Genomic DNA, 14,075 nt, shown 5'->3' with positions numbered 1-14,075 from the left:
CCCATTTTTCGAAATTCTCATAGGCTTCGTGTCGGAACACCGATCCATCTTTTGTATAGTAGCAAGCTTCCTACCCTTACTGCGTTCGAAAGAACTGAAACTTTGTTCAATTAATTTTTTTTTTTTTTTTTTTTTTTTTTTTTTTTGCTTAACATGACCAATTAATCAGAAGATGTTTTCTATAGAGAGCGAAAGAGGGAGAGAGAGATAAACAGGAAGTGAACAGGACATTGATAAGTGACTGAGTCCATATTACAGTCACGAGAACGAGATTTGAACCCGCGAGCACTAATTTGGAGCTTTCGGCTCTTCTCCACACGCTTACTCGACAAAAGAAAAGCAAGATAAGCTCGTTAGGAACCTCACTACTTACGTATTTGCATTTACGCTACTCACTAGCACTACACAGATTTATCCAAGGCTATAGTTCCTTACAACGAAAACGTAACAAAGTCAAAGACCGAATCCATTTAACTGCAATTGCTTATCCATGACCTTTTGATACTACGATTACGTATTTGAAACTTGTTCGTATATAGTAATTATGGTGTAATACTTTTCTTTAATGAAATTTGAAAATCATCTGAATTCACATATATGGGTCACACCATTGTCTGGCAAATATCAAAATCGTAACAAGTACCCTACTTTTCTTAATTGTGTCTAAATGACCTTCTTTACGAGGTGATTTTGGATTTGCTGCGTACCAGCTGAAGTTTTCGCCAAAAGGTTGATGAAAACTAAATTGTGAGATCTAAAATGTGAAGTTTTTAACTCAGTCACTTGCTTCAATACCGGTTTTTAACTTGTCTTTATTATTATTACAATCTCTCTGTCAAGATCGAAAACTAACTAAATTATAATTGAAAGTAAACTTAGCTGCAACAATTATCTACAAATTTAATATAAATTAATACCACAAGCTGATATGATAAAGTGTCGATGAAACCCGTGAACTGTTTTTCGATTCAGATCAAGTCGCATATAACTCTTCTTTTGCTTTAATTAATCTATTTTCAACCTCTGTTGCACTTAATAAACTTGAGTTTCTTCTAATTTACATTATAATCAGACTTTTATTTAATTCCATAAAAGATGTTAAAAGAATAATAACAAGACGTTTGGAGTTTTCCCATTCAATTGTTGTAAGTGTTTCCTTCATTAGTTTATGACATGATCAGAGCTTTTCACTTATTGTTCACATTGTCTTTCCGATTTTGGATGATATTCCTCGTAATTCCATTATCGTGTCAATAGATTGAAAACGTGTCAATCCTCTAAGTACAGCAACATTTTTGTTTAATTTTACTCCTGATATCGTCTCAGATATTTGGTTCCACCCAAGGAATAAAATAATAAAGCGAAGCAAAAAACTTTCCCTTTGTTCAGTTTCTTTGCTTTCGAGCCATTGTCGTCGTCGTTAAATGCACTGAAACTATGCCTGTTATGGTCTTCGTTATTTATGTTCCACATGCCGCTTCCCTTCCAAATTTTATCAAAACTCTTCGCCGACCTCGACGCTCGAATTCGTGATGACAGCTGTTGCAAGCAGCGAGCTATTAACCGCTAAATGAAATACGTATAGTAGTGAAGAAAAAGTTCCGGCTGTAAAGTGCTGGGCTGCTGATGCGACTGTAGCCGCAATGACAAACTCGGCCGTTTGTGGCGATTCAACGGTCGATTGCTCGCAACGATTCTCGTTTTTGCCACTGGGCGGCTCATTTTGGGCCAAGACTTAAATCTGCATGCAAAGACTGCATGCATATGAGGTTGACTTGAGAGTCGATTCAATAACGAAAATCGAATTATACGCGATTTAAATTCAATGAATAGATTTTAAAGCATGGCGAGGATAATGAAAAAAGTTTTTTCAATCAAAATTTGGATATTCCGTTAACTGGCCTTAAATGATTTGAAAATAATTTCTGACACGCTCACCTTCTCCTTTACGTATTTGAAGAGTACTTTTTTTAAAAACAAATCAAATTAATTCAAATTAATTAAATGTTCTCATCGTCGTGCTGGCTTGCTTGCCTATTATTCTATGAAAGAAAATATTAGGCTGATTCCGGCCATTCTGGCCGGTCTACTAAAATATCGAAAATATATTCTTTTTCTTGAGAAGGTAGCTTTCTTAATAAATCAGTACAAAAAAACCAAAAAGCTTTAGAAAATAATTGAAAAAAGAGACGATTTATGTTTGTTTTCTAATTCTTGCTTTACGAATAAATGTTGTTTGAATGCTTTCATAAAATTTCAGCAAGGCAGAGTAGAGTAGTAGTCATGCACAAACCAAAGTTATGTGAACATGAGATGCATTACAATGAAGCAGTGATTCTGCTATAATTCTAATAAAATTCAAAACTAAATGAGAAAGAAAAATGAAATAAGAAAAAATCACAAATCGAATCAGCGAATATTCATAATCAAAGTTAATCAAAGTAAGCCCAACAGTCTTTCTTAAATTTGAATATTAAAAAAAAAAAAAAAAATTTTTTTCTTTTACTTATGATTTTTAAAGAATTTTCTCTTAAACATTAGTATGAAAGGGAGAGGAGTAAAGAACACAATTGGCATTAAGAAAATTTTTGGTGATAAAAACTTTATCGTAAAGAAAGAAAGAGTCGTCATTAAGATGATTTTAAGAGTTAATGGATTTGAAGTTCCTTGAAGTTGATAAGCATTCAATTTATTCTCCATTGCTAGATACATTTCTATTCCGTTTTTATTTTTATTTTTTTTTTGTTTTTCGTTTTGTGCATGCACTGGCCACAATAGATATTTCAAAAGCGTAATTTTCATCTCCCACACATCTTTCCTTTGAGGTAAGGCCGATTAGAAGAGTCTTATCTGAAACTTTTTTTTATAGGGATATATTGTGTCATGTAAGAAGACTTTACGGTTTCTTGCCATTAGTTAGGTGTTGATGCCGGTGTATCTAGCATCACTCATCTGATTGTCTCCTATGATTATGTGCTTAAAAGGTGACATTTCAGCTGACGTTTCTTGTGAAGATAATTTTCTAAATCATTGCTCGTGCAAAATGCTATATTGATTTGATATGAATGAATGAATGACATATCTGAAGAAATACGTTATGCGATGCTTTTTTACTATAAAAAAAAATAAAATATCTAAAAACATGGCCGAAATTTGTGAAATTTACGGTGAGAATGCTATAAGCGAACGAAGCAGCCAGTGTTGGTTTGCTCGGTTCGGTTTGATATCGAAGATGGACCTCGCTCTGGTCGGACAGTCACTGAAATTCGACGAAGTCGATGAAATTTTGCAATTGAAGGAGAAAGATACCCAAGCAAGCTGCCAGGAGATAGCGGAGGCACTAAGCATTCCCCACATGACAGTTTGGAATCATTTGAACAAAGCAGTCCGCAAAACGAATCTCAAAAGAAAATCTCATACATCGCAAAATCTTTTTACATGATCCAATGCACATGTGTATAGGGATCTTCCCTATATGTATAAGTAAGTGCTATCCCTTTACCGACAGAGCACTCAAAATAGCTACGACGACAAAGTATACCCCAACGTACTGAGATTTGATAATTGCAGATATAAATTAATTTCCGTATAATTATAAAATTAATTTGTTTATTTTATTCTTTTAATTTAGCAGAAGAAATCGGAGAACTTAAGGAAAAAGCTTGATAACAATAGAATAAGAGATTAAAAGATTTTCGTTAGCTTTAAAGCATTCAATGCCGGTATTTTCTTTCTTCTTTTTCATTGCTTTACTGCATTGATAGAAAATCTCTATTCTAATTGTTTGACGATGAGAGTATAGATCGCATTAGTTGCTTTCGTTTATTCAACAAATGCAACTTCATTGCTAGAGTACTATCTCTTTAATGCCATCAAAGTTAAACGATTTAACTTCATTGTAGGGTATTGGATTTTCTCATCATTTCTCACGTTTGTAAGCTAAGCAAAAAAAAAAACTAAAACAAATGAAAAGAAAAACGCTTTTCATCGACAGCAGCACTTTTTTCAAAGACAAATAATGAATCTACTGTTTTTGTTGTTTTTGTTTTTCATTTGCCATCAGCCTGGATACTTTTAAAAAGAAAAATGGTTTTAATGTTAAGATTACAGAAAATATTATTATTGAAGCTTTAAATGAATTCATAAAAAAGCGTTCATTTCATTTTGCGTACATTCGAACCTATGCATATAACATCGTTTTATGGAAAATATTTTTAGTACTACTCGGCAGGCCTGATGCTCATTAAAGTAATGGTGGTTGTAAACATTTGTTAAAAATTATCATTTGGGCTTTGCTAAGAATCCTACACTTGGAATTCTAAGTCTGAACTGAAATATGTTCGTTACCCTTCTACCGATTCCTCCTCTTTTTATTATTATTATTATTATTATTATTTTAATTACACTTCACGAGTAATAGTATTAATGGCATAAACGACATCAGGTCGCATATCATTCTTCCACACATGTATAACATTTTTATTCATACATACAACGTTACATCAAACCCATTAAAAGAAGTGCAAAACGGAAATTATAATGTTCAAGTCAGCATTTTCGAAAAAAGGGAAATGGCAGCCAAAATAATATTTAAAAAAAAAAAACCGACTAGAAAAAAAATACGAAAATTTATGTATGACTGCAATATTTGTGTGATTTAATGACATATAATTATCTAGAAAAAAAAAAAAAAAAAAACTTTTCAATTTATACGCAATGGAATGCACAAAAAAGTATTTCTAAAGGCAAAGTGAATTATTTCTCATAAAAATCTCTTAATTGTATGCGAACATTTTATTACAATTCATACAAAACAAAAAAAGCTACAATCACTTCATTACTCATCACCCAATGGCATATCTCCAATTTGATATGATTGGGTCACCAAAGTGATCGGATGAAATTTGAGACTAAAAATTTGGCCGATAACAAAACATCACTCAATAAGTTCGTAGGATGACCGATAAATGTTGCCGCTTATAAGTATAAGACCAACCTTCAAATGAAATATGTCAAAACTTCACCGTTGTTTCGATTGTTGAAGCCATCTTTTCACATTTCTCAACATATGCGCGAGCCGCTTCAAAAGATCCACTCGCTAAAATGATACCAAACTTGAAATTCTACATGAGGAGACTTTTAATCGAATTCCATATATTGACGCATAACATTTCGAACAATGTTGAAATATCTTTATGCCCGTTATTGTGTGTGCGGATATCGCAGGAATTTAAATAGAAATTTCAATCTTGGCATATATAATATGCACAAGGAATTCCAAAATAGATGCAATCGGACAAACAGAAAAAACGCTTAAAGGCTTGATTATAGATACACAACACAAACAATCGTTTATTGATTCGCGACAATAAAATGAAATGTCATTTTCTATAAATGCTTGCTTTTGCTCTTCTCAATTCCAAAAAAAGTAATATTGAAAGTATTAAGATAGTGGTGACCTTAGAACTTTTTCAAGGTTTATAACTTTCTTTTACTTGTAAATTTAACCTCCTGGCACAATTCAATTATGGGCGCTTTATTTAAAGATGTCTTCATTTTTCTTGCTTTATTTGCTTTGTTGACGTTACGGGTTTTCCTTTGACACTTCTCTACATTTTAAATCAATTCCAAGGCCTTTCATACTTTTTTGCTAAAAAAATTTAACCTTTTGCCAGAATTTTCAACTATAGACTTACGATATAGACATTTCTATTTTTTCCCCCTTAATTTGAGGTTATGTGCTTAAGTTCCTTTTGTCATTTTTAGTTAGAAAACAGTTAGCGCATTGCCCATACCAATCGAAAATTACTCACACCTTAGTTGAAGCAGCGACGAATTTGCATCTACTAAGATCAAAGCTCCATAAACCAAAATAAAAATTCGATGAAAAATTCGAAACTACTTGAGGTTTTAAGAGAAAACAAAAGTATACGAAGAGTTTATGGCGCAGAAGATGGTGTCACTCTGTGAGGAAGAGATTTACGTTGCAGAAAACAAAATTAGGCGAAGCTTGCCCTTGGTTAACGTATGCAACCGAAATATAAGAAGCATGACTAAGGTCATTTAAAAATGAAGGAAAAAGAAATATGACCCCGGTCGTGCCTCTGTCACAATCTTTCTAATGTTGTCAAAATAAAGCGATATTGTCAAGATGAAACGCTCTAGATTATTGAATTAAACCATCGTCTGTTGTTTTCGAAAAAAAAAAAAAAAACACTTGTCATTCAAATACAGCACTTTTTTGCAACACAACAGTAAATGCGTTTTCTGTTTTATTTATTACTTTTTTTTCGCCATAAACCGCAATTTTTTCAAGTGGAAAAATGATTACGACATTAAGACCGCAAATCATAATTTAATAAAAACTTTAAATCAAACTAAAAAAAAAAAAATCCGGATTATGGACTCGAATACATTTCGACAAATGGCAACAATTTTACTGCATAGGTTCCTTACTTTCTCATTAAAGTAACGTACAATTGCTAAAAACTATCGTTTAAGCTTTGCTAAATTTACTACCTATCAATTTGATGATAAACTCTCTCCAATAGGGGCAAGGCAAAGCTAAAACTTTGAGAAATAGAACCGTCCACTTAAAAGCGCACTAAAGGGGGCCGCGCAACAAATTTGTAATGTTCAAGTTTCTCGTTCCTATTTCCATATTTCCAGTTACGAGTGAGTGAAATATATTTTGAAACAATGGACAAAGCCAAGAATTCTGCTTTTTTTTTTTAAATATAATCAATCCACTTGACCGATAGGAGCAACACGGTGGCGTTCAGAAAAAAAGTGAGAAGAGAGAAAGAAACAAGAAAATGACTAGGCCGCTGTTTAATGGGTAATCATCGCCTTACTACAGTGTTGGCAAAAGTCTGTCTGAAATGTCTTATGAATGAAAAAAAAAAAAAAAAAACAAGAAATATATCTAACGTCACATCCACTTTAATCTTTAAAAATTACTTTAAATTATTTCCCTGTTCGACAAATAGATTTCATTTACGACCCTCATAAATATTTTTATGGCGAAAAAACGTGCTACTACATGAAAAAATGTCATAAAAAAATTCTTAACAAACGTGATTGCCATACACATGAATATCTCAGCTCATATAAATGAAATCCTTGTAAGGATATTGAATGCAAAAAAAAAGAAAAAAAACAAAGTAAATAAATAAGAGAGTAATTTTTTATTAATTTTTTTATTTTTTTTATTTTTTCACTTAAATAAATATTTAACAGCTTAATCACTTAAAGAGGGAAAACAAATTAAAAAACTCTTATACAATGGCTCTTAGCTTATTGTTAAGCTTAAACAGACCTACTTCTTTTTCTCTCCTTCACCATGCAAGACTATTTATGACAATTATTACAAAAAAAGAAAAAAAGAAAAATTTTGCATAACGTTATAAAAAGTTAACGGTAGAAGGACTGACTACTCAGACTTACATACGGTATTAATAAAAAGGAAATAAACTCTTTTTTTTTTCTTTTCTTTTCATTTCGGTTCACCCACAACAGATGTTGTACACGACGAAAAGTAAAGAAAATTTTTAAATTAAAAAGAAAAAAAAAAAAAGGGAAAATATTATAGACACTTATAGGGAAAGCTTCATCAACAGCCAGGCAGCTCTCTTACTGCCGACAAGCAGCAGAGTGGTTTACAATCACTATAACAAAAACAACAAACGTTTAACATTTCAAGTGTGTGCACTTGAAGCGAAGTCTCTCACATAAAGCAGCAGCAGCAGCAGCAACAAAAGCAAGAGCAAGAGTAAGAGTAAGAGTAAGAGCAGGAGCAGCGGCAGAAGCAGGAACAGAAGCAAAAGCAGTAACCAAGCAATGGAGTTTGCAACATATGTATGAATGTGCATATATAAATATGTAAATGCGGTAATTGTCTGTCTGTTTATCTGCCTGACTATATGCAAAGGTCCGTTCATCCTTAACAAAGCACATACCATACTAGTAGCTGTAACTGTCTGTGTACATTCGTTATATTATTACGATACTTCTTGAATTTCACCGGATATAGTGAAACACGAAAACAAAAAAAAAAAAAAAAATACTAGTGAACATAAAAAATTCGCAACAACAATAACAAGAACATCTTTGCAGAAAACAACATAACAGAAGCAACAATAATAAAAATGCACAAAATAAATACAATGGGTCGAGGCAAAAAAGATGATGATCTAATATGAAATTGAGGGAAGTGTGTAAAACGAGACCAATAAGTGAGCAAGAGTGAGAATGCGGACAATAACAACAACGACGCAACTTTGGATACACATTTAACAAAAAAAAAGAAAAAAAAAAAAAAAAAAAAAAAAAACAAATGAAACGAACCAGCAAAAAAAATATTAGTAAAGAAAAATCATACGATACTTACTGCTGCAGCTTAAAGCACATATGTACGCACAGGCACACGCTTACGCAGAATTTCTATGCCTGCATAAGAATAGTTAGTTGTCAGTATTCACTTATATATATATATATATATATATATATATATATTTAGGCAGCAATGAAATGTTCGAAAATGTTGTTGCTGTTGGTTGTCCTTGTTACTATAGTTATTGTTGTTGTTATTGATGTTGTTGTTATCATGTTAGCCGTGACTCTGTGTTGTTTACACAAAATCAATATTCATACACTTCTAGTTTTTTTCTCTTTTTTTTTTTTTTTCTGCCACTTTTTTCTCGCAAAGTAACATTTTTTTTTTTGTTTTTTTTTTTCTTTTGGCTTATCGCTAAAATTATCAACACTTGACTAGGAGGAAAGAGAGAGAGAGATTATGGTTTTCTTTTTTCTTTTTTTTTTATGCTATTTTAATGCTTTTCAATTAATTAAGAACGCGTTAGAAACGTATAAACACACGCACACACCCACTCAATCATACGCACTTGCCTACTCAGTCATCTAACTACCGACCGACCGACATTGTATTGCTCATCACTCTCCCATAAGATTGAAAAAGTCTAGGTAACAAAAATTTCAGAGTAAAGAGAAGAAGGAAATAGAATGCGAAAGAGAGAGCGGGAGAGAAAAGTTGAGAGAAAGAGCGAGGGAGAGAGAGAGAGAGAGAGAGAGAGAGAGATGGAAGGAGTATGTGTATGGGTGTGTGTGTGTGTTTAATGTGTGTGCATGTAACTGGCATAGACATGGGGAAAGGAAGAGTGCGAGCTACTACAAATTGAATTAATAATAAATTTATACAGTGTTCATTATTACTTTACAGCACAAGAGAATCACATTAGGTGCATCAGATAACAGAAGTTCAGTTTATTTTTTTTTTAATTTTTTTTTTTTCTTTTTTTCACAGTATATTTCCATATTTACAGTCACGATGGTTACGATTGAGCCGCTAATTTTTCTTCTTTCTTTTTTGATTTTGATGCTGCTCTCTTTCCCTCTAAACAAAATTATTGTCTCTGTTGTTAAGTAAACGAGTAAGCAAATGATGATTGTGTTGAATTACATTGTGTGGTGAATTTTGAGGAAATTTTCAAAGAACAACACAAAAAAAAAATAAAAATAAAAATTAAAAAAAATAAGCATACAGTCAGTTACTGTACGTGTCATTTAATCAGTAGCAGCAACTCCCACACATACATAAAATTTACGATGTAAGCGAGGACAACGAATATAAAATAAGGACGACGAGGCCTACAACTAAACTAACTGTCAAACTGGCGTACCATACCGCAATATATCAAAGGGCCAAAAAAAAAAAAAAAAAAAAAGAAAAAGAAAATCAAAATTTAACTCGGCGTAAAAAAAATAAAAATGAAGAGAAAAACAAAGTAATGTTTTTTTTTTTATTTAGTTACCATAAAACCAGTTAAGTTTTTGTTTTAGTTTTCATTCTCATTCGAATTTTTTCTCAAGCCTTCATCTGTCACAAATTTGTTTTTCTTTTCATTTTCACTATATTGCTTAACAAGTTTTTCTCCTTTTGTATTTTTCGTAAATTATTATTATTATTATTATTATTAGTAATGTTAAAGCTGAGGTATAAAGTCGTTTTTCTAATGCAAAAGTTTTCCTTTTTTTTTTTTGGTTTTTTTTAAATTTTTTTATTTTTTTTTTTGTTTGTGATGACAACCGTGTGCACAGAAATTCTTATTAATTGAATAGAAATTTTTTTTTGTAATTTTTATAAAATTTTCTTTCTTGTACCCTTACCAGCCAAGGGCTCGCGTTATACTGCCACAGTTTATTGTAAAACCGTGTGCAATTATAGTTTCGTTTTCACTTATTCACTGGGATTTTGTTATTTCAAATATGAGAATAAATGCTTATAGTAGAACATATCACATCGCAGCATCACAGCGTCACAATATCACAGCATCACAGCATCATTGAAGCTTGTTGCTGAATAATGAAAATGTGAGCGCGCACTGATTTCCCTTAATCTCTCGCTCTCTCCCGCTCTCTTTTTCGCCGTAAAGAGAAAACGAGACAAATGCACATATTGCCCCCGTTTCTTTCTTTCTCTCTCTCTCTCTCTCTCTCTCTCTCTCTCTCTATCTATCTTCTATTTAAGCTGATTCTGCACACTCGCAATACATTTGTATGCAAAAATCCATTATCATCATCATCATCATCATCATCACCATCATCATCATCGTTATCGTCATTATCATAAGCATTTTAAAATCTGTCAACAATTTTGATTGAAAATCTCATTATCATGTTGTTTCTATTCTGTCAGATGACATGCGCTCCTTTACATGATTTGCTTGCTTTCAAAATAAACGCTCTCACGCTTCATCTCTTTCGTACCTTGTCGCTCTTCCTATCTCTTTCTCTATTTCTTTGCTTTTCATTATGTATAACGCTTTTCTTAGAACTTAGTTGATTTTCTCCTTTCCCACATATATTGTATGGGCCATCCATCCATACCGTGATAACGATATATCGTTGATAAAAAAAAAAAAAACTTATCCGTCAATAATTGAATGGAATTTTTTAAAAACATTTCTTAATTGCACGTACTGCCATATAAATTTTTATTTTATAATATTTAATGAATTTTTCATAAATAAATGAAATACATCTTTACTACATCCATAAAAATAGCAAGTCTGGAATTTCTTACTACATGCAAAACGGGGGAAAAAAAAGAGAGGAGTTAAACACGCAACAAGAGCGGACAGTCTTTGCTGCACCATGTGCTGATTTTTTTTTTTTTTTTTTTTTTTTTTTTTATAAGCACGTTTCCGTAATAATTAAAAGCAAACGCAAATTGCTAGGTATACTTGAAGTGATGAAACAAATAGTTAAGTAATTCAGATTTCCGTCGCTGATGTATACGAAATGTTAATAAATATCAATGAAACCATAAAAATGCTTTGAAATGATATAAGGTTTAATTGGAATCAAATATTTTCATACTTAAAAATGCTGAATATTTCATTCTGTTTGTAGCAATTAACAATAACAGGCTTTGGAGGGCGTCTGAGGTGTATGTATTGGTTGGTTAACATTAAATGCTGGGCAGATAGTTAGTTCAGTTTCGTTTGTCTGGCACCTACATGACTAAGATATTCACAATTTGAGAGCGAATGATGAAACATTGCACATGATTTCTTAACTAACAAGCCTCACAGCTTTCAAGTTTTAAAGCAAGTGTGAACACGAAGAGAGGTAATTAATGAAGGTGTTAAGGAATATGTGATATACCAACTGGTAGAAATATTTCTTAATGCCGACTAAAACAAAGGGAAAAGAAAGTCTTCGTTGTCTTTATAAAAGGCGAACAAATGACTCAAAGTTCGCCACTAATTGATTCCAGTTCACAGATTAGAAACGAAACTGTGTGCAATTATCCTTCAATAAATAAAATGCCCTTAGCTTTTAGGTTAAGGTTATAGATATTTGAAATTCACTTTTTGGGCGGAAAATATTTTCCCTTACTTTTGCTAACAATTGTTATATGGCATTAGCAGTCATGTTACAAGATTAAACAAGTGAACCTTATCATGAAATCTTGATCCAAGTTTGCATATATTTTTTACACGCTAGTGTACCAGTTGAGCGCTGGGGACTATTTTCGTAATATCCCTAGCAGTTAGTTATAGCGGATTTGAAGTCAATATCTTCTATATGATGTTAGTTACAATTTTTTTATCTACTTCGGGTATTACTGCAAATGGACAAGATACGTAATCCCCAAGCGCTAGGTATCATCTGTTTATATTAATTTCTTCGACCGCTACACTTACAGTTGTTTAATCACCACGTGCTACGTATCGTCTGTTTATCTTAAATTTTTCGACCGTTGCAGTTGTGGTTGTTTCGTACTGTCGACTGCACTATTTTGCTAAGGCCATAACCACTATCAAACTTCACTTGTGGCCATCGACTAAAGACATGTATGTTCAGCTTCACATAGTTCTTTCTGCATTATTGAGTATTTTCCAGCAACAGACGACAGACAGGGATTCGAACAATTCAAAATGCATTGAGAGAAAAATTGAGCCAAAGGAAAAGAAAAACCACGGAATTCCCTGAAACAAGCTAATCAACATTTCGTTGGCGGTTGTTTGTTTCGGCGCTTGCTATAAATGGAGCTTGAGTTTGACATTTCAAGACGCCATGTTATTGTGTTTGCCGAGAAGTCGTCAACTCAAGCAACTTGTATGGGAATGCAATGTTATCCAGGACCAATCGACATCAAAGCCGTGCTAAATGCAACACTGGGAGATCTACTCTATTAGTGGTAAAAATAAACTATTAGAAGAATTTGAACGAGGCCGTACGACGAATCTCGCAACAGTCAAAATTTTTATTGGATGATCGTATACATAAAGTACACGAGCCAGCAGACATAGTAAGCAGTTCAAAATTGCTGTATAACGAAAATTTAGACATGATAAACCTCTAGATGCTTGTCTTTGCCTACAATAGAGCAAAAGTAGCAGCGTAAGTCGAACATTCGGCCATGTACGAGCTCGTAACAAGAAATCCTTGACCCCACCAAACGTAAAACAAAACTGTGGTTAATACAATGGACTGAAAGGAGAACCAGCATATTTGGGATAATTTCCATTGATTACCTTGCGAAGAGAAAAGCCATCGGCACCAATTGTTATATTGCAGTTTGTGATGAGTATAGAAAAGACGTTTAAATCCGAGGAAAAGCGCTGTCTCAATAAGACCATGTACTAGGCAATGGCCTAATTCAAAAAAATATAATCCGATTGGGAATGAAGTTTTTTGGTAGCAATATTTGCGGCCCCACAAGCAAATTTAAACAGATTTTTTTGGAATTATCTACTTTTGCCTCCAGTTTCAAAAACCCTCTGATTTACAAATAAATTTGTGGCATTAGATATCGCCAGCAATTGTCTTCACCGTTCAAACTTCCAAGTGTACCCTAGTATACCTATATACATATATATATATATAGATTAGAAACCCCCTAAGGGAAAGAGGAGTCTAAGGTATAGGCTGACATATGGATTCTTCATCGCTGCTATTGTCAATGCAAAAGTACTGTCAAATACTGTTATATTGAAAATTGGATCCATTTTTCAAAAGAAATGTACTGATCTTGAACTCTTCAAAAGCCCCAATACGTACCTTACGCGTGTGTTGCCTTACATAAAAGATTAAAATTAAATAGAACGAATCGTAAAGTTTGCGTATTCATAAAATGCTTAAAAAAAGTTACCTCGCACAGAAAAAGTTGCTAGATAGAATAAAGAAAAATGTTTTTGCTTTCTTATGAAGCATTAGTGACACAATGTGTATGCAAAGCCTAAGGACTATATTTCATTGGATTACCTGACTAAACAGTAAACAGTAAAATCCACTCCGCGTTCTACATAAAATTAAGTGCAATTTTTTCTTCCTTTCTTTTTTTTTTTTTTTATTTTTTTTTTTTGTAATTCGCGTACGACACACACGCACAAACGGAATATCAAATTTCCACCTTTTGTCATACGTTTCAATCACACTCAACTTTGACTTTTATATGCTTTTCTACTTTGCTTTACTAATGACGTTTGTAGGAGATGCAGTGGATGTTTGTTGCTTTATGTTATGCGTGAGTGTGTTTTGTATGCGTT

General features: G+C 32.8%; 1 protein-coding gene and 1 long non-coding RNA gene across 9 annotated transcripts in view; both read right to left on the bottom strand.

Annotated features, from left to right (window-relative positions):
• LOC119638034 (peripheral plasma membrane protein CASK) overlaps nucleotides 1-14,075 on the bottom strand; it is a 122,502-nt gene that overhangs the window by 58,434 nt on the left and 49,993 nt on the right. The gene's annotated exons all lie outside the window — the stretch shown is intronic.
• LOC119638037 lies at nucleotides 8,604-9,871 on the bottom strand. The gene is made up of 2 exons (XR_005247373.1): nucleotides 9,831-9,871; nucleotides 8,604-8,769 (listed from the first exon to the last, which is right to left on the bottom strand). It is a non-coding gene; the product is annotated as an uncharacterized LOC119638037 (long non-coding RNA).

This window comes from Glossina fuscipes, unplaced genomic scaffold (genome assembly GCF_014805625.2).
Source record: "Glossina fuscipes isolate IAEA_lab_2018 unplaced genomic scaffold, Yale_Gfus_2 62, whole genome shotgun sequence".
Lineage (NCBI taxonomy): Eukaryota > Metazoa > Arthropoda > Insecta > Diptera > Glossinidae > Glossina > Glossina fuscipes.
The sequence above is the reverse complement of the archived record's forward strand: the minus strand, read 5'-3'. Positions and strand labels throughout refer to the sequence as shown.